At 43.3% G+C, this 23,850-nt stretch overlaps 1 protein-coding gene and 1 long non-coding RNA gene across 2 annotated transcripts in view; both read right to left on the minus strand.

Moving 5' to 3' along the window:
- The window catches only part of pea15 (proliferation and apoptosis adaptor protein 15), a 46,956-nt gene extending 41,667 nt beyond the window's left edge, over window positions 1-5,289 (minus strand). Inside the window, exon 1 of the mRNA XM_023965802.2 lies at window positions 4,923-5,289. The gene's annotated coding sequence lies outside the window, so the exon portion shown is untranslated. The remainder of the gene's footprint in view (window positions 1-4,922) is intronic.
- A 1,002-nt stretch (window positions 5,290-6,291) lies between these two features.
- Window positions 6,292-7,262, minus strand: LOC144987148 (uncharacterized). The gene is made up of 2 exons (XR_013651026.1): window positions 6,560-7,262; window positions 6,292-6,478 (listed from the first exon to the last, which is right to left on the minus strand). It is a non-coding gene; the product is annotated as an uncharacterized LOC144987148 (long non-coding RNA).
- Between the last annotated feature and the right edge of the window lie 16,588 nt (window positions 7,263-23,850).

The following is a 23,850-nucleotide window of genomic DNA, read 5'->3' on the forward strand; positions in this document are numbered from 1 at the left end:
CGCTATACAATAATTCACAGTGCAGCAGATGACTTTTGCACATTTTTGCACATCTATACCTGTACAGTCTGTAAATAGCTTTTTAAATTATATCACCTTAATTGTTTACATTTATGTTACATTTTTTGTTTTTATATTATTCTTATTCTATTTTCTCTTATGTTTACAATGCTGTCATTTGCCACGGTAACAATCACATTTCCCACGTGTGGGATCAATAAAGAGATTCTGATTCGGATTAAAGTTCATTGACAGAACCTGAAGTCCAAATCCTTCTTGGACAGGAACGGTTGAAAGCCCATTGCTTTAAGACCAAAGAAATTTCACAGGAAATGAGGCCATGAAGCCTTATGCTATGGTCACCTCAGGCATGCGATGCACATTCAAGAACGTGCTGAACGCGCTTTTAGCATAGGGTCTTCACATTGGACTGTCTCTACCTGATACTAGCGCATGTACTCCAAGTTGGAGAAGGCTTGATGTGATACATCGAAGGGGAACAAAATCTTGCAAATCTTGCTCCAGGTCTTTTATTTTTATTTCTTACATAGCTATATTCTGAAATATGAAAGATGTAATTCCAGCTGGGCGCAAACCGCAATTATTCATTTATCCTACATGATCAACTTACAAACGGTTGGCACTTCTGTGTTTTGAAAAGGACACTACCCATCTGTCACTACTAATTGATAAGAGTTAAACTGGTTCAACTGTGGTTCAAGGGCCGTAGATCCTGAAAACAGACCTAAAATCTTGCATGGCGACGCTTAAATACGAAGGTTTTGATGTTGTAAACCCGAAACACGGAGTTTTGCGCTCTCATGCGCGTTTACGAGCCTGCTCTGATTGTGGCATCAGTGGGTCTGAATTTATCAAGCATACCCAAATTATGAGCTGGTCTCAATACAGTAAGACTCACGAGATTTGGACCGCTGCTACATTTTGCACCAAAACTCTTCCAACTGTACAAACACTAGTATTGGGTAGCGACATTCCAATGAGAACACCATGCCAATAGCGTGTTCAAGAACGTGCGTTTGCCCAGTGTGAACATAGTATAACAAATGCTCAAAAACATACAGGTAATGATATCATATCTGATGACACCAATATTAAAATACACTAAAAAGAAGCCTATAAATGTAAATAGGTGAAAAATTGTGGAAGAATCTGATAAAACTGGGTAGGTGATGTCAGAGTTCTGAGATCCTGTCCTGAAGATTCCCTCATAAAAACCTGTTAAAAACCCATCAATGGTGTGAAACCTCCATTAAAAAAGACCTTCACTGCAATTTTACAACAATTTGAAGAAATATTTAAAGTAAAACTCTGAATGATCTTTGCAGATTCCAAATGTCAAACACAAAGTTCAGAAAAGATGTGGCTCTTTCTCCATTCATTTCAATGAGTTTAAAAGCGTGTCACCAAAACAATTCCCAAAAGCAAACATTTTCCTCTTGGAGTAGGCATAAAAAAAAAACTTAAATTGTCTTTTTAGGAGTTCACTTTAGGGGTTGTCACACTTAATAATTCCTCTCCATCTAATCCTGGCATCTACATCCTCCTCATTCACACAAACCACCCTCATGTCCTCTTTCGCTGCATCTATATACCTAGCTTTCCCGTTTCCTTAAAGCATTTATTTCCAATACATCCAACATGATCCGTTCCTCTGATGGATCTAAACCAGTTAAAATACTAAGCCCAGAGTTAAGACCCCCTTCGACAACCTTCACGGTTGCCTTAGAAACCCTCTCAATGAATTAAACCTGACAGATTACCAATTAAAGATCATATAACGCACTTAGTTAAGTAAGGGGTAGTGGCCGACGAAGATATCCCTTATCAGAAATGAATGGACGATGCAAACGCCTGAACCGGTTGCTTCCATGAGGTGTGTTTATTTCTGCGATAATGCACACTTTGAGGCCATTATCCCGCTTGTACCATGTTCACTTCCAAAAGAAATAATATTCACAATCAGTTTTTCGTACTTTATTCTTGTTATTTCTTAGGTTTAGATAGCTTACTTCACAAAAAGTGGACCATTTGTTACGTGGTGCGGCGCATTGTCACGGTAATATGACAACGCGCCGAGCCGGCACCGACCTCGATTGCAGCGGCCAAGGAAAGCGTTATCTATGCCAGTGTTTTTCAACCTTTTTTGAGCCACAGCACACTTTAACCTTGACAAGAATCCCGCGGCACACCAGCATCCCAAAAAAAAAAAAAAGCAGAAACTCATAGTCTGTTTTGATCTACAGCCCCCCCCCCCCCCCCCCCCCCCGGCAATCTGACGTGCATTTTTGTGATAATTGTGGCAGAAAAAGCAGGAAGTTGCAGATGTTTTTTCTAAAAGATGTAATAAAAGTTAAGTTACATACAAACTGTATGTTCGTTGTGGTTTCAATCCGTGTAACAAGTACGACTCATTGTACGCTGAGGCGCTGTCCCTTTAAGCCAATGCATCATGGGAGATGTAGTGTGAATACTGCGAGAAAACGGCAGAAAGACTTGCGTCTCTGAGCTTCATGGTTTTGTTCACTTGTTCCACGGTCTGATACCGGATTCTGTGGAAAGCTCCACCGCTAAAGACGAGCTTTAGCTGGTGTTTTTGTTGGAAATGAGTGAGTTATGAGCTAAATTGGAACAAGGAAGTGAAGACTTTTAACACTTCTGATTGGTCAGACTGATGACATGTGATTAAGCCTTCAAGAATGATTGGTGGAGTCGTGGAGACAGGAAAAGCTGCGGGACTTTTCAGAAAACAGTTATAGCTGCAGGTAAATCGCGGTGCCGTCATTCTTATCAAAATGTCTTTAATAGAATCAATTAAACACAAAGAAAAAAGTATTTTATGATCGTTTATATTCCTAACTACTCAGTGTTTTATCAGGACCTGTTTGGATGAACAAAGAGCTGATTTCCTGGAGATGGTAAATGTTTTTAGATCATTTAATGAGGGCAATTTTCCACGGCACACTTGACCGTCTCCCACGGCACACTAGTGTGCCGCGGCACACTGGTTGAAAAACACTGATCTATGCTAATTGTCACGATAGGTTAAATAAGGCATCAGTTTAGAGAGAAAGTTCACCTCTTACTGCTTGTTTTAGTCCAGATGATGAAGCTAAAGTTTGTTTTAAAGGTCTCAGCGCAGTGATATAGAACTTTAAAACTATGTGACGGGAACTTCTTTTTTAGGCGTGCATTATCACTGTGCATTACACTTTTTAATCCACCCCCAGCCCTTGGTATAACAGGGGTATTGTGAGAGTTTTCAAAGCAGTTGAGTTAGACAGCCACACCCCCCACACCCCCATATCCCCCCGCTACACAGATCTCCATCAGTAGAGACCACACGTGGTCACGAGTGTTTCATCACTGTCACTTCCTCAGAGTTTGTGTGCTTTTGAGGAGAAAACCTCACATCTGCTGGAAAGAAAAATAAATCCTGCAGGCAGCTGTTATGTAAGATAGACCTGCTGGGATTCGGAAGACCTCTCCCCACTCTGATCTTGACCAAGTCTGTTGACGACCAACTCTGCTCACGACCAAGTCTGCTCACGACCAAGTCTGATGACGACCTAGTCTGCTCATGACCAAGTCTGCTCATGACCTAGTCTGCTCATGACCAAGTCTGCTCATGACCAAGTCTGCTGACGACCAAGTCTGTTGATGACCAAATCTGCTCACGACCAAGTCTGCTCACGACCAAGTCTGCTCACGACCAAGTCTGATGACGACCTAGTCTGCTCATGACCAAGTCTGCTCATGACCAAGTCTGCTCATGACCAAGTCTGCTGACGACCAAGTCTGCTGACGACCAAGTCTGTTGATGACCAAATCTGCTCATGACCAAGTCTGCTCACGACCAAGTCTGCTCACGACCAAGTCTGCTCACGACCAAGTCTGCTCACGACCAAGTCTGCTCACGACCAAGTCTGCTCACGACCAAGTCTGCTCACGACCTAGTCTGCTCATGACCAAGTCTGCTCATGACCAAGTCTGCTCATGACCAAGTCTGCTGACGACCAAGTCTGTTGATGACCAAATCTGCTCATGACCAAGTCTGCTCACGACCAAGTCTGCTCACGACCAAGTCTGCTCACGACCAAGTTTGCTCACGACCAAGTCTGCTGACGACCAAATCTGTTGACGACCAAGTCTGCTGACGACCAAGTCTGCTGACGACCAAGTCTGTTGACGACCAAGTCTGTTGACGACCAAGTCTGCTCACCACCAAGTCTGCTCACCACCAAGTCTTTATACCTGCAAGTCTGTTCACCAACAAATTTATTCACGACCAAGTCTTTCTACCGCCACGTCTGTTTCCCCACTCACAAGTCTGTCCATCATTGATGCCTGTTCATCATTGAGAATGTTTCCCACAGTCTTTGCACGAGTCGATCACCACCAACTGGATTAAACACAGAATCGATTCTATTCAATGAAAGACAGAGGCAGTGGGTGGAAATGAAGCGGGGCCGAGGGCTGGGGTGGGGGGTCCAAAAGCAAGAATGTTCTCTGACAGCATTCCCAGTCTTTTCTGTTAGTCAATGGTGTGTTCAAAGTCATTTGGGAAAAACAGTCTCTTTATTTTCGTCCATCATGGCATATCACAAGTGAAATCACGACTGGCGTGTCTTTTTGGGAAAAAAAACCCAAATTTTTACTAAAGTAAAAATAACAATGATTGCTGGCCGAACCGAACTGAGTCGACCAGAGACGCTTTGTTTGGACAGATTCAGCTGGGAGGAACACTTTCCCGGCAATGTAACGGAATTCACGGGAACCGCGCCGGATCCATGAGGTGGTGGTGGAGGGTGTCTCGAAATGTCAGATGAATGGAGCCCCCCCCCCTTTTTCCCCATAGAGGATCGTGTCTGAAAGTAGAGCCGCGTGCGTGTTTGAAGACTCACCTCAGGAATCAGCGGCAGAGATGCGGGAACGTTTCGTCAGATCCTTTTTTCGGCAGAAAGATGCGCAATTCTTAAGGCAAATAAAGTCCAGTTCGGGTTCGGTTTGATTCTGCTGCTTCGCTTCCGCGATTCAAAGTGGTCCGGTGATGAAGCTCAGGCTGAGCTTCGGTGGGGGAAACTCAGTTCCGACCAGCTGTCACTCAGTCAGCGTCGAGGGGGGTGACAGCTCAGATCGGTGCCGGTTCGGTTCGGTCCTCCAGTCGGTGTGTGTTCTGCGCTGCTCTCCGCTGTGTGACCGGCTGCTGGAACGTGGAAACGCCTTTTCTCCCTGTGCTCCCCCTCCTCCCCCCGGTCACGGTTAAACACGCTGTCTGATTTGTTCAAAGATCGTCTATTTTTAAACTATGAACCACTCTGACTGAAAAATTACAACCATTTACATGTAATCGACGTGTCTCTTAAATTGACCATTGTTTTTATTCAATAAAGATTATTTTATTTTTGATTCAGCTTAGTTTGATGTTTGTCGCGTTTCGGGACACCCTCGATTTAGGGCGAAAATAAACGGAAAGGAATTAAATTAAATTAAACAGAGGAAGATGATGTGTATCACATGTTGTCACTTTTCTTATTCCACTTGTCGATTTAGGCATGAGGACCGTTGTGGGCAACCGCTCGGGCAGCATGGAAAGTCACGCAAAAAAAAAAAATCTACATTTTAGGTCACAAGGGTTTTATTTCTTCATAGTCACCTTTAACAATGGCCTACTCTGCTTCAGACAAAGTGACCACAGATTGATAGAAGTAAAAGTCAAGACTTAAAGAACTTTTTAAAACCATTTAAAATCTGATTTATTGGGAGACCCGATGAGACAAGCATGGGGATCCCAATGAGTATCTAGAGTCGCTATTCCAGCTTGGGAATGCAAAGTTAGATACCACATTGGATAGGGCCAGATGCTATGGAAACATTTGTATTGCATAAATAAAAATAAAAGTGAATACCAGTAATGCCTTTTCATTTTCAAAATAAAGCTGCATTTTTGACTCAAAATTAAAATGAAAAAGCAATCCGCCAAAATGCTTTTTCTTTTCTTTCTTCAACACTGCTTCTGTCACTTAATTAAAATGATAATAAAAATGGTATTTGACATTTCATTTTCAAAAAGTTCTCTGGTTAATGTGTTGCAAAATTCATTTAGAAATGTCTATGTAGAAAATTAAAATGGATTAACAGAAATGCTTTTTCATTTTCAAAATGTAACTACATCAAATGACTCAAAATTAAAATGAAAAATCTGTCATGGTCTCGCGGGATTCTCAGACCGACCCAAACGCTGGAACCCGGAAGAACACTTGGAGACGTAAGGTCAGTTTAGATGATTTAATTCACAGGAGGTGAGTATAGAACAGGATTCTTGATGCGGCGTGGTGGCTGACTGGAGGTTTGTGGCAGGATGAACCAGAGAGCGTGGCTTCTGCTGGATCCGAGGAGATGGATGAGGAGCGAGAGTGGAGGACTGCGATCCGAGGTTCACTCGTGATGATGATGATTCCTGAGAGCGGAGCAGAGAGGAACAGTTAGCGAGGCTAAGCTTAGACAAGGTACAAAGCATGAGCTGGCCAGACATAAGCACCATGGGAAGAACAACGAACTGGCGTCGAAGATAGGTCCTGGATGTCCTTAAGACGGCGGGGAAGATGAAGAGGTGAGTGGAACCAGCTGGTCCAAGGCAGAGCAGGAAGGGGGAGGAGGCAGGTAATTGACAGAGGCACCATGTCAAAATCAATGCTTCAAAATGCTTTTTCATTTTCAAGCGGTCAGTGCTTTTTTCTTGGCTGCAAGGACCCAAAAGAAGGGTTAGCTATAGGCTAAATGTGCTAAAAACATTAGCCGTGGAGAGAATTAAAACTCCATGCGGGCAATGCCGCAATGAGCATCTTGGATGTAAATGTGTGGGAATTACATCAGCCTTTATTTTGTTTTGGACACGCCTGGAAACACAAATTCAGATGATGGTTTAGAGTTTCTCAGGTCTGCGTAGCAGCATTTCCTCCTTCGAAGCTTCCCGGGACTAGCTTTGTCTCTGAGGGAGAAGCTTTGAACCGTGGGCCCAGGCTCCATCCGAGGCCTAGCGGGTGCATCCGGCTGCGGACCGCGGGGCTTCAGAAGGAACCGCATCAGGTGGAAATGCTGCTACTTAGTCCTGAGAAGCTGTGTACAATCATCAGGAATGCACAACTTTCACAAAATCCTCTCCCCTGCCACTAACACAAGGCTACAAGCCTGGCTGCACTGCTCCTAGTCTGTGTCTCTTAGTAGCCGGACACACGGAGAAAGCACTGACGTCATCGCCCCGCCTCCCCTCTGGAAATGCTAAGTCCAATCGCAGGGTGGATGTGAAAATGAAAAGGCAATCCTCTTTGCATTTTCATTTTAATTACCACACAGAATAAACGGTTTTTAAGTAGAAAAGGAAAAAGCATTTCTGTTAATCCATTTTAATTGTCAAATTAGACATTTTTAAATGAATTTTGCTATACATTTACCAGAGAACCTTTTGAAAATGACATGTCAAATACCATTTTCATCATCATTTTAATTAAGTGACAGAAGTCCTCTTGAGTCAAAATTGCTGTGCTGTAATTGCTGGAAAAACAAGGATGTGATTTTTCACAAGTAAATTACCGTACTACTGTCAGCTAATAAAGGAGAACCTATAGAATACATTTAGGGAGATCTGAATGAGTTTACTTTTGGAACAGTGAACGTGTAGGCTGATCTTGTAGCCTATTCAAAGTCAATGGTACTTCAGGTACTTGGACTTTGCACTATTTTCATATTTTCTGGTAGGACCACCTATCTTTTTTTATTTTTATTTTTTTTGAGGGTTTAGCACATTAAGCAGAGGAAAAGAAACTAACCAGAATTCCCTCGGTAGCGGCAAGCGAAGACCGCCTAGCTTCGTTACCCCTGCGGTCGTGCGTCGCGACCAGCTATGGCAAGCCCTAGTTGCTGCTTGCTTTACAGCACCTCCCACTCGGACCTTGCTGCACTGGGGCCATGAACTGAAATGCTCACAGTGCCCTCTCTCGGTACCCCCGCTCCCAGCGAGACTGTTCCCAGTGCGCTCCAATCGCATCGGCCACATATCAACATACAATGGGCGCGAGGACTCTACAGCAATGTCAGCTACCAACTTCACCCGTCTTGAACAACAGACCAAGGAGTCTTACAGTTTGTGTATATCTTAGTATATGTGTAGATTTGAATATAATTCAAATTTAAATTAATTTTATTTATATAGCACCTTTCATGTAAAAACAACAGCTCAAGGTGCTGTACATAAAAACAAACAAGAATGCAGAAAACACCAATCCCCCATTCATGCAATATTATAATTAAATAAGCCCCGCACAATAAAATATACAAAAACAAACACAAATTAAAGCTACAAGTAGCATTTAGCGGGCCCGAGCACGTGCGACCGCATGGCACGAGCGACCGCCCCGTGAGCAACGCCCTGCTCGAGCCATTCTCGTCGTTTTTTCTTGTCCATTCTGGAGCTCCAAGCTATTGTTAATACGACAGCTGCCTGGGGGGGGGGGGGGGGGGGGGGGGCTGTAATCTGTTGCCTTAAGGGACAAAGACTTTTGCATATAGCATGAAAAAAATTCAAGCAATGATGATAATTGCTATCACTGTCCCTAAGGATGAGAACAATAGAACTCATTCAATTTCCACTACAATGTCTAGATGAGTGTCAGCTATGTCTGATAACTTGGCCAATTAGCTGGACCGGGATCTTGCAAAGTGCAGGTGGTTAACGTCCAGTGTAATGAGTCTGTGGACGGCAACAGTACAGCATAGCTTTTGGTTTCCACAAGAGAAGAACTCCTGACACATCTGCCCTAACAGACAACTACAAGAGGAGTTGAAATGTATAACACGGTGAAGGAGTTTTTGTGCAGAAAAAGGTACAATTAGAAAAGCTGGTAGCAGTGACTGCAGATGGGACTCCTGCTATGATCAATAGACAAACAGGTTTCATCACTCACTGTAAAGCTGACCCAGACTTTCCAAAATGTCTGCATTACTGCTGCGTCATTCACCAGCAGGCCTTATGTGCAGAAGTGATTGGCTCTGGACATATAATGACTCTTATTCTGAAAATCGTAAACAACCTCAGCTGCAAAGCAAAACAGCACAGGATTTTTAAGGTGCTATTGGAGGAGATGTCTGTTGAATATGGTGAATATGAACATTGTGAATCTGAACTTGCATTCTTGACTGACATTACTGGAAAACTAAACCACTTGATCTGCGAGCTGCAAGACAATGGCAAAACTATTTTTTTTTGACCAGCCTGCCTGAGCCAGTGTTTTTCTTGTGGGGATCTTTTCTGCCAGGGCTTGTCAGCTTGGTCAGTGGATGTTGCTGCAGTTGTCTCCCTTGCTGGGACAGCTGGAGTTAAACACAGCAGCTCACGGCTCTGAAGTGGACCCCGTTGCTGTCCCAGTCTGGATGGGCACTGTGGCGATGTTCCAATGGCCAGGCTGGCTCCTGGTATAAAGAGATTCCCAAATACCATTTCCTAACCGCAGAGCCAAGGATGTGTTTACATGTTTAGGTCAAAAATGTGATGGACAGCTTCATTTTGTCTAAACATGCCACCCTGTTATTAATCCAGTTGATATGGTTCTCCATCTGTGTCTAGGTGATAGAAAAGCATTTTTTTTTATATTTACAGCTCTAAGCAAACAAACAGTTGTCTATATAAAAGAGCTTTTACAATTGTGCACTTTTAGCAGGTCTCTGAGTTCATGTGACCAATGTATGGTGGATTTTCACAGACCTTGTTTAAAACTGAAGGTGAGAGAGACTTAGAGAAATGGCTTCATTGTTCTGGAGTTCTTTGTTTCATCCACAGAAGAGTAGAATTGGTGATTGATTTTGAAAAGCTGATGAAAAAAGTATCTTTTCAAATTGCAATTTCTAACTTGGGTTTTACATTTTGTGTTCCATTTTTTGTGCTTTATTTGGGAAGCATTTGTTATTTGTTTGGTGTTTTTAAGGTTCTGCAAATATACACATCATTTTTTAGAGACATTTGTTATCAGTTGTGTTTGTTGATTTGTAGTTTAATTTCATTGGATGTATAGATGTCGTGTGGGGGGGGGGCTCGACAGCAGGTAGGACCCAGGCGCAGAGACGGGAGGCAAACGGGTTCAGGGCAAGTGGGTTTATTTAACTAACAAAAAGCGCTGCAGAGCAGGATGACAAAACTAAAAACAAAAACTTACTGTGGCATGGCAAGGGACATGGACGCCAGACAAGAAGACGTGATCAACATGAGCAGAAGTTAATGGACCAGCACAGGAGGAAGGCAGAGACAAGACTTATATACAGACAGGGCAGACAAGACACAGGTGAACACGATTAGGGCAGATGGGGACCAAAGGAAGTAAAACTCAAGAAACATGACAAGACAGGAAACCTTTCAAAATAAAACAGGAAACAGAACCAAACAAGACAGAACAAGAACTAAAGCGAAAAAAAAGACAACAAACTGAAACCATGACAATAGAAAGGAAAAGAAGTTCAAACATTGATTATAAAAAAGGATATAAGAGATAAAAAAAAAGAAAAAGGAAAAGAAAAAAGATAAAATATTGATTTAATTGCATTTTGAATGAATAAAAAACAATGATTAATAGAATCAGAAATCAGAAAAAGTTTTATTGCCAGGTTCAGTAGAGCGCACTTTACAAAACGAGGAATTTGACTTGGTGTATAGTGCAATTAAGAATAAGTTAAAAATTAAGTTAACAACAACAACACACTATATACAGTAGAGTAAGGTGAATTAAAGTGGGAGCACAGATGGGCTGGGATGGTGGGGCCTGTAAGTGGCACCGACAGTCCTTTGGTGGGCGGGGGGGGGAGGGGGGGTCACCTGGGGGAGTTGGGGTACTGTTCAGCAGGCTGACTGCAGTGGGGAAGAAGCTGTTCTTGTGGCGCGAGGTCCTGGTCCTGATGGACCGGAGCCTCTTGCCAGAAGGGAGGGGCCGAAAGAGATTATGTCCTGGATGAGAGGGGTTGGCTACAATCCTGGCTGCCCGCCTCCAGGTCCTGGAGATGTGCAGCTCCTGGAGAGACGGGAGGTGGCAGCCGATCACCTTCTCTGCTGAGTGGATGACGCGTTGCAGCTTGGCCTTGTCTCTGGCCGTGGCCGCAGCGAACCAGACTGTGATGGAGGACGTGAGGGTGGATTCAATGATGGCGGTGTAAAAGTCTACCAGCATCTTTTCAGGGAGGTGAAACTTCTTCAGCTGCCTCAGGAAGTACATCCTCTGCTGGACCTTCTTAGTGATGGAGCTGATGTTCTGCTCCCACTTGAGGTCCTGGCTGATGATGGTTCCCAGGAAGCAGAAGGACTCCACAGAGGTCACCGGGGAGTCACAGAGGATGACAGGGGGGAGGGGGGCTGGGGCCTTCCTGAAGTCCACTGTCATCTCCACTGTCTTCAGAGCATTAAGCTCCAGGTTGTTAGCGCTGCACTATGACACCAGCCTGGCTATTTCACTCCTGTAGGCCGACTCATCTCCGTCAGAGATGAGGCCGATGAGTGTGGTGTCGTCAGCAAACTTCAGGAGTTTGACAGACAGGTGACCAGCTGTGCAGCTGTTTGTGTACAGGGAGAGTAACAGGGGTGAAAGGACACAGCCCTGGGGGGATCCGGTGCTTGTGGTCCGAGTATCTGAGACGAGCTTCCCCAGCCTCACATACTGCTGTCTGTCCGTCAGGAAGTCTGTGATCCACCTGCAGGTGGAGTCAGGCACATTCATCTTGGAGAGTTTTTAATACTAAGTCTAGACAGATTTAACACAGGTTTTTGGATGAAAAAGGATTTTTTATAAATCATCTGTTACACTTTTAAGTCTGAAAAAAATATGGAAGGCAGCAAACACAGATCCCTACCGTTTTTAATTTTTTTGTGCTGATATTTGAAAGATAAGTTATGCAAAAAAATAGGTGTTTGCAGTTTTGCCTAAAAAGACGTTTTCGGACCTTTTTGGATCAAATGTTGTCTAAAAGTTCACCTGTAACTTCAATCATTCTGAATTTTTTTAGGAAAACTAAACCACTTCAACTGTGATCTGCAAGGCAATGGTAAAACTATATTTTTTATGGAACAGCCTGCAGTGTTTCTTGTGGGGATCTTTTCTGCCAGGGCTTGCCGGCTTGGTCGGTGGTTGTTGCTGTTACCAATCCAGTTGATATGGTTCTCCATCTGTGTCTAAGTGATATAATCAGAATCAGAATCGTTTATTGTCATTGTACATGGGGATACAATGAAATTGCAGCAGCCTTGGAGTGAAGGAGTTACATAAAATAAAAATAAAAATAGAATAGAAAAAGAAATACTGTATTTACAACTCTTAACAAAAAATGAACAATATGGACAGGAACTGTTAAATATTAAATATTTGTGAATAAAATAGAATGGAATTACATGAGTTGCTGTGAGCACAGCTTAATAAATATCAAGTTATTGCACAGTGACCCGGTTAGACAGTCAGGATATTGCACGCATTGTAGTAAAATTAGAGTGAGGTGTGGTTGGTGGACGTATGTGCATTCCGTATGATAATTGCCTGTGGAAAAAAGCTGTTTCTTAGTCTGTTTGTCCTGGTTCTGATGGACCTGTACCTCCTTCCAGAGGGCAGCAGTTCAAACAGAGGGAAAGCAGAATGGGTGGAGTTAGTGGTGATGCTAGTCACTCTGCTGAGGCAGCGAGACTGGTAAATGTCCTTCAGTGAGGGGAGGGGGCAGCCGATGATCCTCTGCGCTGTCTTTACCACTCTCTGGAGACTCTGCCGTTCTGCTTCAGTGCAGTGGGAAAACCACACTGTGATGCCATAGGACAGAATGCTCTCAATGGTTGAGCGGTAGAACGTTACCAGCAGCTCCTGGCTGACGTCGTTCCTCCTAAGTTTTCTCAGGAAGTGCAGGCGTTGCTGGGCCTTCCTGATGACAGTCATGGTGTTGTTAGACCATGTGAGGTCAGCAGAGATGGTGGTGCCCAGGAGGGTGAAGCTGTGGACCCTCTCCACACAGTTTCCATCGATGTAGAGTGGGGGTGGATCTGTTCTGTTTTTTCTGAAGTCCAGGATGATCTCCTTGGTCTTGGTGGTGTTCAGGATGAGGTTATTAGCCTGACACCACCTTGAGAGTTTCAGGACTTCGTCTCTGTAGGCCGTCTCGTCGTCCCCAGAGATCAGCCCCACCACAGTAGTGTCGTCTGCAAACTTCACCACGGTGTTGCTGGTGTGGGCTGGTCTGCAGTCTGCTGTGTACAGTGTATACAGCAGAGGACTCAGCACACATCCCTGTGTGGAGCCTGTGCTCAGCGTCCGGGTGGAGGAGAGGTGGGGGTCAAGTTTGACTGTCTGTGGTCTGTTTGTCAGGAAGTCCTTGATCCACGAGCAGGTGAGTGGGTGGAGTCCTAGTTCAGACAGTTTGTTGACCAGAATGTCAGGAATGATTGTGTTAAAGGCTGAGCTATAGTCCACAAAGAGCATCCTGGCGTAGGTGTCTCTGTGTTCCAGGTGGCTCAGCGCAGTGTGGAGGGTGATGGAAATGGCATCATCCGTTGATCTGTTTGCTTTGTAAGCAAACTGGTGGGGGACGAAGATTGGAGGGAGGGAGTCTTTGATGTGTCCCAGGAGCAGCCGCTCCAGACACTTTGTGATGACAGCAGTGAGTGCAACTGGGCGGAAGTCCGTGAGGAAGGCTGTGGATGAGGACTTTTTGGGTATCGGGATGATAGTGGATGACTTCAGGCAAGCAGGGATGAAAGCCTGAGCTAGCGACAGGTTGAAGATTTTTGTGAAGACCTGGGAGAGTTGATCGGCGCAGGCCCGCAGAACCTTTCCGGGAACTCCATCAGGTCCCGCCGCTTTCCTGGGGTTTACCCTGCTGAACATCCGTGCCATCCGTGCCACGTCCATAAAGGCATTGTTTTTATATTTAGAGCTCTAAGCAACCAAACAGTTGTCTATATAAAAGAGCTTTTACAATTGTGCACTTTTAGCAGGCTGAAAAAATTATCTTTTTAAAATTGCCATTTCAAATTTGGGTTTTAAATTTTGTGTTCCATTTTTCTGTGCTTGTATTGGAAGGATTTGTTATTATTTTGTTTAAAAGTGCTACATATTGTATATACACATAATTTATTTAGAGAAATTTGCTATACGTTGTGTTTTTTGGTTTTGTAGTTTAATTTCATTGGATTTATATTAAGGAAAAGAAGTTGCAGCATTGATTAAAAAAGGATAAAAGAGACATTTACTGTCTAAGTCTTATGTTACATCTGTAGAACTGTACTGAGAGTTGGGTTTTGTTTTGGAGCACATTCATATGTTTTGTTTGTAAAAAAAAAAGATAAAATATTAGGTTAATTGCATTTTACATGACTAGAAAAGCAATGATTATTCATAAAAATCTATGAAAGACATACAAAACAAATGAAAAAGCAGTCTGCCCTCCCTCTTGTGTCTAAACTCTTGTCACCTCACTTCTGGGTTAGTTAGCATATGAACTGGCAGCTGGTGTGTGTGTGTGTGGGGGGGGGGGGGGGGGGGGGGGGTGAAATTTGACTCCAGCAACAGGGATGATTGAGGAGCAGGCTGCAGCATGAGGAAAAGACTTAAGCATGTAAGAGGAAATGACATCCTACAGTTGACCAGTTCATTTTATATCTGTAAAGAATATTCAAGAAGCATTTAGACATGTTCAGCTATATGCGTGTGAAACTTGGTGTGGATATTTGAAGCATAAGTAATTTTAAAACACACTTGTTTGGAGTCCAGACGGAAAAAGCACAGGTTTTGGGATGAATCAGGATTTTTTTAAAATCATCTGTTTCACCTGGACTTCTGAAAAAAATATGGAAGGCAGCAAACACAGATCCCTACATTTAAAAAAATAAATGGTGTTGATATATGATGATTAAGTTATGAAAAAAAATAGGTGTTTGTAGTTTTGCCTAAAAAGACGTTTTCGGACCTTTTTGGATGTAATGCTCTCTAAGATGTCACCTGTAACTTCAATCATTCTGAATTTTTTTAGGAAGCAGTAGCACATAAATGCCTATGAAAGTTGAATTCTTGGTGCTGATAACCTAAACAGAATTTATGCTAAAAATCTTTGTTCAGTCCAAAATTTCATTAAAAAAATCAAGTGATGAAGTTTCTCGTAGACCCTATAGTGTTACATATCAAAGCTGGAGGTTATTAAAGGCATCTAATTCTGAAATCTCAGCTTCCTGAGACAAACGGCTGATTTATAATAAATTTCTATTATTTGGGTGCACATAATCGACCACTTCCTGTTACGCAGGCACCGTCAGGTGTACACCCATGAAACTTTACATGATGAGAGAGGACCCTTCTGAGTATCTCCAGTTTTAATTTCATGCACATCGGACAAAGCAAAGAGAAAATACAGGGCAGAATGTGCCCAATGCAATAACTAGGTGGCGCTATAGAGCTCGTCCAAGATTGTCATATCCATGGGTTCAGAATAGAAGCTTCATCATATCCATTGAATTTCAGTGAGATTGGACAAGGAATGTGCACGTGAGAGCAACTTTTGTGTGCATAGCGAGATGCCCAACTTTGCCGCTCTGTCACGACCACACCCCCGCATTGAAAGTTATGGTTTTTTGTCAGAGTAAACTTCAATGGCTTTTCAACAGGTGGACGTCATTTTCAGGTGTGTCGGCTCATCCTACTCGGAGTAGTGATGCTCCAAGTAAAACATGTCATTTCCTCTTGCCAGCAGGTGGCGCTACACTTTTTCCAGATTTTTTCACTGCAGATGTGTTCAGAGTCAGACTACAATCATGCACATCAATTTTGGATCAGATTGGATTATGCATGGCTGAGTAATGGCCATTTTTCTTTTCATGGCGTGTTTTCGAAACGACCTCCAATTTTGACGCGCCGCCATGGTCACAAACATCCATAAAAACTTAAAAGCTTTGCAATTTAACATCGGACATGTGTCTAGTTTACAAAACCAAAGTTTGGAGTCATTACTCTCAAATCTCTAGGAGGAGTTCGTTCTAGAGCGAGGCCTGCAAATGACCAAAATACAGCAAAAATGACATATTGTCATCAAAATATCAGACTTCCTGTGCGACTGACAGCTTGGTCCCAAGAGACTTTTTTGTAGGTTTCTATCCGATGAACATGCCCTGTTAAAATCAGGTTTGTACTATAAAGCATATGGAGGTGCTCGCGAAAACAAATTTTGCAGGTGGCGCTATCGAGCCATTTTTGTTTACCTATGCCGTTCTCCTATAAAATATGAAATTTTTCGCGACTCCTGATGTGTATACAAAATTTGGTGAGTTTTGGGGTATGTTAAAGGCCTCAAAAAGGCGACGGAAAAGTCGGAAGAATAATAATAATAATAATAATTAAAGCTACAAGTAGCATTTAGCGGGCCCGAGCACGTGCGACCGCATGGCACGAGCGACCGCCCCGTGAGCAACGCCCTGCTCGAGCCATTCTCGTCGTTTTTTCTTGTCCATTCTGGAGCTCCAAGCTATTGTTAATACGACAGCTGCCTGGGGGGGGGGGGGGGGGGGGCTGTAATCTGTTGCCTTAAGGGACAAAGACTTTTGCATATAGCATGAAAAAAATTCAAGCAATGATGATAATTGCTATCACTGTCCCTAAGGATGAGAACAATAGAACTCATTCAATTTCCACTACAATGTCTAGATGAGTGTCAGCTATGTCTGATAACTTGGCCAATTAGCTGGACCGGGATCTTGCAAAGTGCAGGTGGTTAACGTCCAGTGTAATGAGTCTGTGGACGGCAACAGTACAGCATAGCTTTTGGTTTCCACAAGAGAAGAACTCCTGACACATCTGCCCTAACAGACAACTACAAGAGGAGTTGAAATGTATAACACGGTGAAGGAGTTTTTGTGCAGAAAAAGGTACAATTAGAAAAGCTGGTAGCAGTGACTGCAGATGGGACTCCTGCTATGATCAATAGACAAACAGGTTTCATCACTCACTGTAAAGCTGACCCAGACTTTCCAAAATGTCTGCATTACTGCTGCGTCATTCACCAGCAGGCCTTATGTGCAGAAGTGATTGGCTCTGGACATATAATGACTCTTATTCTGAAAATCGTAAACAACCTCAGCTGCAAAGCAAAACAGCACAGGATTTTTAAGGTGCTATTGGAGGAGATGTCTGTTGAATATGGTGAATATGAACATTGTGAATCTGAACTTGCATTCTTGACTGACATTACTGGAAAACTAAACCACTTGATCTGCGAGCTGCAAGACAATGGCAAAACTATTTTTTTTTGACCAGCCTGCCTGAGCCAGTGTTTTTCTTGTGGGGATCTTTTCTGCCAGGGCTTGTCAGCTTGGTCAGTGGATGTTGCTGCAGTTGTCTCCCTTGCTGGGACAGCTGGAGTTAAACACAGCAGCTCACGGCTCTGAAGTGGACCCCGTTGCTGTCCCAGTCTGGATGGGCACTGTGGCGATGTTCCAATGGCCAGGCTGGCTCCTGGTATAAAGAGATTCCCAAATACCATTTCCTAACCGCAGAGCCAAGGATGTGTTTACATGTTTAGGTCAAAAATGTGATGGACAGCTTCATTTTGTCTAAACATGCCACCCTGTTATTAATCCAGTTGATATGGTTCTCCATCTGTGTCTAGGTGATAGAAAAGCATTTTTTTTTATATTTACAGCTCTAAGCAAACAAACAGTTGTCTATATAAAAGAGCTTTTACAATTGTGCACTTTTAGCAGGTCTCTGAGTTCATGTGACCAATGTATGGTGGATTTTCACAGACCTTGTTTAAAACTGAAGGTGAGAGAGACTTAGAGAAATGGCTTCATTGTTCTGGAGTTCTTTGTTTCATCCACAGAAGAGTAGAATTGGTGATTGATTTTGAAAAGCTGATGAAAAAAGTATCTTTTCAAATTGCAATTTCTAACTTGGGTTTTACATTTTGTGTTCCATTTTTTGTGCTTTATTTGGGAAGCATTTGTTATTTGTTTGGTGTTTTTAAGGTTCTGCAAATATACACATCATTTTTTAGAGACATTTGTTATCAGTTGTGTTTGTTGATTTGTAGTTTAATTTCATTGGATGTATAGATGTCGTGTGGGGGGGGGGCTCGACAGCAGGTAGGACCCAGGCGCAGAGACGGGAGGCAAACGGGTTCAGGGCAAGTGGGTTTATTTAACTAACAAAAAGCGCTGCAGAGCAGGATGACAAAACTAAAAACAAAAACTTACTGTGGCATGGCAAGGGACATGGACGCCAGACAAGAAGACGTGATCAACATGAGCAGAAGTTAATGGACCAGCACAGGAGGAAGGCAGAGACAAGACTTATATACAGACAGGGCAGACAAGACACAGGTGAACACGATTAGGGCAGATGGGGACCAAAGGAAGTAAAACTCAAGAAACATGACAAGACAGGAAACCTTTCAAAATAAAACAGGAAACAGAACCAAACAAGACAGAACAAGAACTAAAGCGAAAAAAAAGACAACAAACTGAAACCATGACAATAGAAAGGAAAAGAAGTTCAAACATTGATTATAAAAAAGGATATAAGAGATAAAAAAAAAGAAAAAGGAAAAGAAAAAAGATAAAATATTGATTTAATTGCATTTTGAATGAATAAAAAACAATGATTAATAGAATCAGAAATCAGAAAAAGTTTTATTGCCAGGTTCAGTAGAGCGCACTTTACAAAACGAGGAATTTGACTTGGTGTATAGTGCAATTAAGAATAAGTTAAAAATTAAGTTAACAACAACAACACACTATATACAGTAGAGTAAGGTGAATTAAAGTGGGAGCACAGATGGGCTGGGATGGTGGGGCCTGTAAGTGGCACCGACAGTCCTTTGGTGGGCGGGGGGGGGGGGGGGGGGTCACCTGGGGGAGTTGGGGTACTGTTCAGCAGGCTGACTGCAGTGGGGAAGAAGCTGTTCTTGTGGCGCGAGGTCCTGGTCCTGATGGACCGGAGCCTCTTGCCAGAAGGGAGGGGCCGAAAGAGATTATGTCCTGGATGAGAGGGGTTGGCTACAATCCTGGCTGCCCGCCTCCAGGTCCTGGAGATGTGCAGCTCCTGGAGAGACGGGAGGTGGCAGCCGATCACCTTCTCTGCTGAGTGGATGACGCGTTGCAGCTTGGCCTTGTCTCTGGCCGTGGCCGCAGCGAACCAGACTGTGATGGAGGACGTGAGGGTGGATTCAATGATGGCGGTGTAAAAGTCTACCAGCATCTTTTCAGGGAGGTGAAACTTCTTCAGCTGCCTCAGGAAGTACATCCTCTGCTGGACCTTCTTAGTGATGGAGCTGATGTTCTGCTCCCACTTGAGGTCCTGGCTGATGATGGTTCCCAGGAAGCAGAAGGACTCCACAGAGGTCACCGGGGAGTCACAGAGGATGACAGGGGGGAGGGGGGCTGGGGCCTTCCTGAAGTCCACTGTCATCTCCACTGTCTTCAGAGCATTAAGCTCCAGGTTGTTAGCGCTGCACTATGACACCAGCCTGGCTATTTCACTCCTGTAGGCCGACTCATCTCCGTCAGAGATGAGGCCGATGAGTGTGGTGTCGTCAGCAAACTTCAGGAGTTTGACAGACAGGTGACCAGCTGTGCAGCTGTTTGTGTACAGGGAGAGTAACAGGGGTGAAAGGACACAGCCCTGGGGGGATCCGGTGCTTGTGGTCCGAGTATCTGAGACGAGCTTCCCCAGCCTCACATACTGCTGTCTGTCCGTCAGGAAGTCTGTGATCCACCTGCAGGTGGAGTCAGGCACATTCATCTTGGAGAGTTTTTAATACTAAGTCTAGACAGATTTAACACAGGTTTTTGGATGAAAAAGGATTTTTTATAAATCATCTGTTACACTTTTAAGTCTGAAAAAAATATGGAAGGCAGCAAACACAGATCCCTACCGTTTTTAATTTTTTTGTGCTGATATTTGAAAGATAAGTTATGCAAAAAAATAGGTGTTTTCAGTTTTGCCTAAAAAGACGTTTTCGGACCTTTTTGGATCAAATGTTGTCTAAAAGTTCACCTGTAACTTCAATCATTCTGAATTTTTTTAGGAAAACTAAACCACTTCAACTGTGATCTGCAAGGCAATGGTAAAACTATATTTTTTATGGAACAGCCTGCAGTGTTTCTTGTGGGGATCTTTTCTGCCAGGGCTTGCCGGCTTGGTCGGTGGTTGTTGCTGTTACCAATCCAGTTGATATGGTTCTCCATCTGTGTCTAAGTGATATAATCAGAATCAGAATCGTTTATTGTCATTGTACATGGGGATACAATGAAATTGCAGCAGCCTTGGAGTGAAGGAGTTACATAAAATAAAAATAAAAATAGAATAGAAAAAGAAATACTGTATTTACAACTCTTAACAAAAAATGAACAATATGGACAGGAACTGTTAAATATTAAATATTTGTGAATAAAATAGAATGGAATTACATGAGTTGCTGTGAGCACAGCTTAATAAATATCAAGTTATTGCACAGTGACCCGGTTAGACAGTCAGGATATTGCACGCATTGTAGTAAAATTAGAGTGAGGTGTGGTTGGTGGACGTATGTGCATTCCGTATGATAATTGCCTGTGGAAAAAAGCTGTTTCTTAGTCTGTTTGTCCTGGTTCTGATGGACCTGTACCTCCTTCCAGAGGGCAGCAGTTCAAACAGAGGGAAAGCAGAATGGGTGGAGTTAGTGGTGATGCTAGTCACTCTGCTGAGGCAGCGAGACTGGTAAATGTCCTTCAGTGAGGGGAGGGGGCAGCCGATGATCCTCTGCGCTGTCTTTACCACTCTCTGGAGACTCTGTCGTTCTGCTTCAGTGCAGTGGGAAAACCACACTGTGATGCCATAGGACAGAATGCTCTCAATGGTTGAGCGGTAGAACGTTACCAGCAGCTCCTGGCTGACGTCGTTCCTCCTAAGTTTTCTCAGGAAGTGCAGGCGTTGCTGGGCCTTCCTGATGACAGTCATGGTGTTGTTAGACCATGTGAGGTCAGCAGAGATGGTGGTGCCCAGGAGGGTGAAGCTGTGGACCCTCTCCACACAGTTTCCATCGATGTAGAGTGGGGGTGGATCTGTTCTGTTTTTTCTGAAGTCCAGGATGATCTCCTTGGTCTTGGTGGTGTTCAGGATGAGGTTATTAGCCTGACACCACCTTGAGAGTTTCAGGACTTCGTCTCTGTAGGCCGTCTCGTCGTCCCCAGAGATCAGCCCCACCACAGTAGTGTCGTCTGCAAACTTCACCACGGTGTTGCTGGTGTGGGCTGGTCTGCAGTCTGCTGTGTACAGTGTATACAGCAGAGGACTCAGCACACATCCCTGTGTGGAGCCTGTGCTCAGCGTCCGGGTGGAGGAGAGGTGGGGGTCAAGTTTGACTGTCTGTGGTCTGTTTGTCAGGAAGTCCTTGATCCACGAGCAGGTGAGTGGGTGGAGTCCTAGTTCAGACAGTTTGTTGACCAGAATGTCAGGAATGATTGTGTTAAAGGCTGAGCTATAGTCCACAAAGAGCATCCTGGCGTAGGTGTCTCTGTGTTCCAGGTGGCTCAGCGCAGTGTGGAGGGTGATGGAAATGGCATCATCCGTTGATCTGTTTGCTTTGTAAGCAAACTGGTGGGGGACGAAGATTGGAGGGAGGGAGTCTTTGATGTGTCCCAGGAGCAGCCGCTCCAGACACTTTGTGATGACAGCAGTGAGTGCAACTGGGCGGAAGTCCGTGAGGAAGGCTGTGGATGAGGACTTTTTGGGTATCGGGATGATAGTGGATGACTTCAGGCAAGCAGGGATGAAAGCCTGAGCTAGCGACAGGTTGAAGATTTTTGTGAAGACCTGGGAGAGTTGATCGGCGCAGGCCCGCAGAACCTTTCCGGGAACTCCATCAGGTCCCGCCGCTTTCCTGGGGTTTACCCTGCTGAACATCCGTGCCATCCGTGCCACGTCCATAAAGGCATTGTTTTTATATTTAGAGCTCTAAGCAACCAAACAGTTGTCTATATAAAAGAGCTTTTACAATTGTGCACTTTTAGCAGGCTGAAAAAATTATCTTTTTAAAATTGCCATTTCAAATTTGGGTTTTAAATTTTGTGTTCCATTTTTCTGTGCTTGTATTGGAAGGATTTGTTATTATTTTGTTTAAAAGTGCTACATATTGTATATACACATAATTTATTTAGAGAAATTTGCTATACGTTGTGTTTTTTGGTTTTGTAGTTTAATTTCATTGGATTTATATTAAGGAAAAGAAGTTGCAGCATTGATTAAAAAAGGATAAAAGAGACATTTACTGTCTAAGTCTTATGTTACATCTGTAGAACTGTACTGAGAGTTGGGTTTTGTTTTGGAGCACATTCATATGTTTTGTTTGTAAAAAAAAAAGATAAAATATTAGGTTAATTGCATTTTACATGACTAGAAAAGCAATGATTATTCATAAAAATCTATGAAAGACATACAAAACAAATGAAAAAGCAGTCTGCCCTCCCTCTTGTGTCTAAACTCTTGTCACCTCACTTCTGGGTTAGTTAGCATATGAACTGGCAGCTGGTGTGTGTGTGTGTGTGTGGGGGGGGGGGGGGGGGGGGGTGAAATTTGACTCCAGCAACAGGGATGATTGAGGAGCAGGCTGCAGCATGAGGAAAAGACTTAAGCATGTAAGAGGAAATGACATCCTACAGTTGACCAGTTCATTTTATATCTGTAAAGAATATTCAAGAAGCATTTAGACATGTTCAGCTATATGCGTGTGAAACTTGGTGTGGATATTTGAAGCATAAGTAATTTTAAAACACACTTGTTTGGAGTCCAGACGGAAAAAGCACAGGTTTTGGGATGAATCAGGATTTTTTTAAAATCATCTGTTTCACCTGGACTTCTGAAAAAAATATGGAAGGCAGCAAACACAGATCCCTACATTTAAAAAAATAAATGGTGTTGATATATGATGATTAAGTTATGAAAAAAAATAGGTGTTTGTAGTTTTGCCTAAAAAGACGTTTTCGGACCTTTTTGGATGTAATGCTCTCTAAGATGTCACCTGTAACTTCAATCATTCTGAATTTTTTTAGGAAGCAGTAGCACATAAATGCCTATGAAAGTTGAATTCTTGGTGCTGATAACCTAAACAGAATTTATGCTAAAAATCTTTGTTCAGTCCAAAATTTCATTAAAAAAATCAAGTGATGAAGTTTCTCGTAGACCCTATAGTGTTACATATCAAAGCTGGAGGTTATTAAAGGCATCTAATTCTGAAATCTCAGCTTCCTGAGACAAACGGCTGATTTATAATAAATTTCTATTATTTGGGTGCACATAATCGACCACTTCCTGTTACGCAGGCACCGTCAGGTGTACACCCATGAAACTTTACATGATGAGAGAGGACCCTTCTGAGTATCTCCAGTTTTAATTTCATGCACATCGGACAAAGCAAAGAGAAAATACAGGGCAGAATGTGCCCAATGCAATAACTAGGTGGCGCTATAGAGCTCGTCCAAGATTGTCATATCCATGGGTTCAGAATAGAAGCTTCATCATATCCATTGAATTTCAGTGAGATTGGACAAGGAATGTGCACGTGAGAGCAACTTTTGTGTGCATAGCGAGATGCCCAACTTTGCCGCTCTGTCACGACCACACCCCCGCATTGAAAGTTATGGTTTTTTGTCAGAGTAAACTTCAATGGCTTTTCAACAGGTGGACGTCATTTTCAGGTGTGTCGGCTCATCCTACTCGGAGTAGTGATGCTCCAAGTAAAACATGTCATTTCCTCTTGCCAGCAGGTGGCGCTACACTTTTTCCAGATTTTTTCACTGCAGAT

This window comes from Oryzias latipes, chromosome 18 (genome assembly GCF_053564925.1).
Source record: "Oryzias latipes strain Hd-rR chromosome 18, Olatipes_Hd-rR_3.1".
NCBI classification, from domain to species: Eukaryota; Metazoa; Chordata; class Actinopteri; order Beloniformes; family Adrianichthyidae; genus Oryzias; species Oryzias latipes.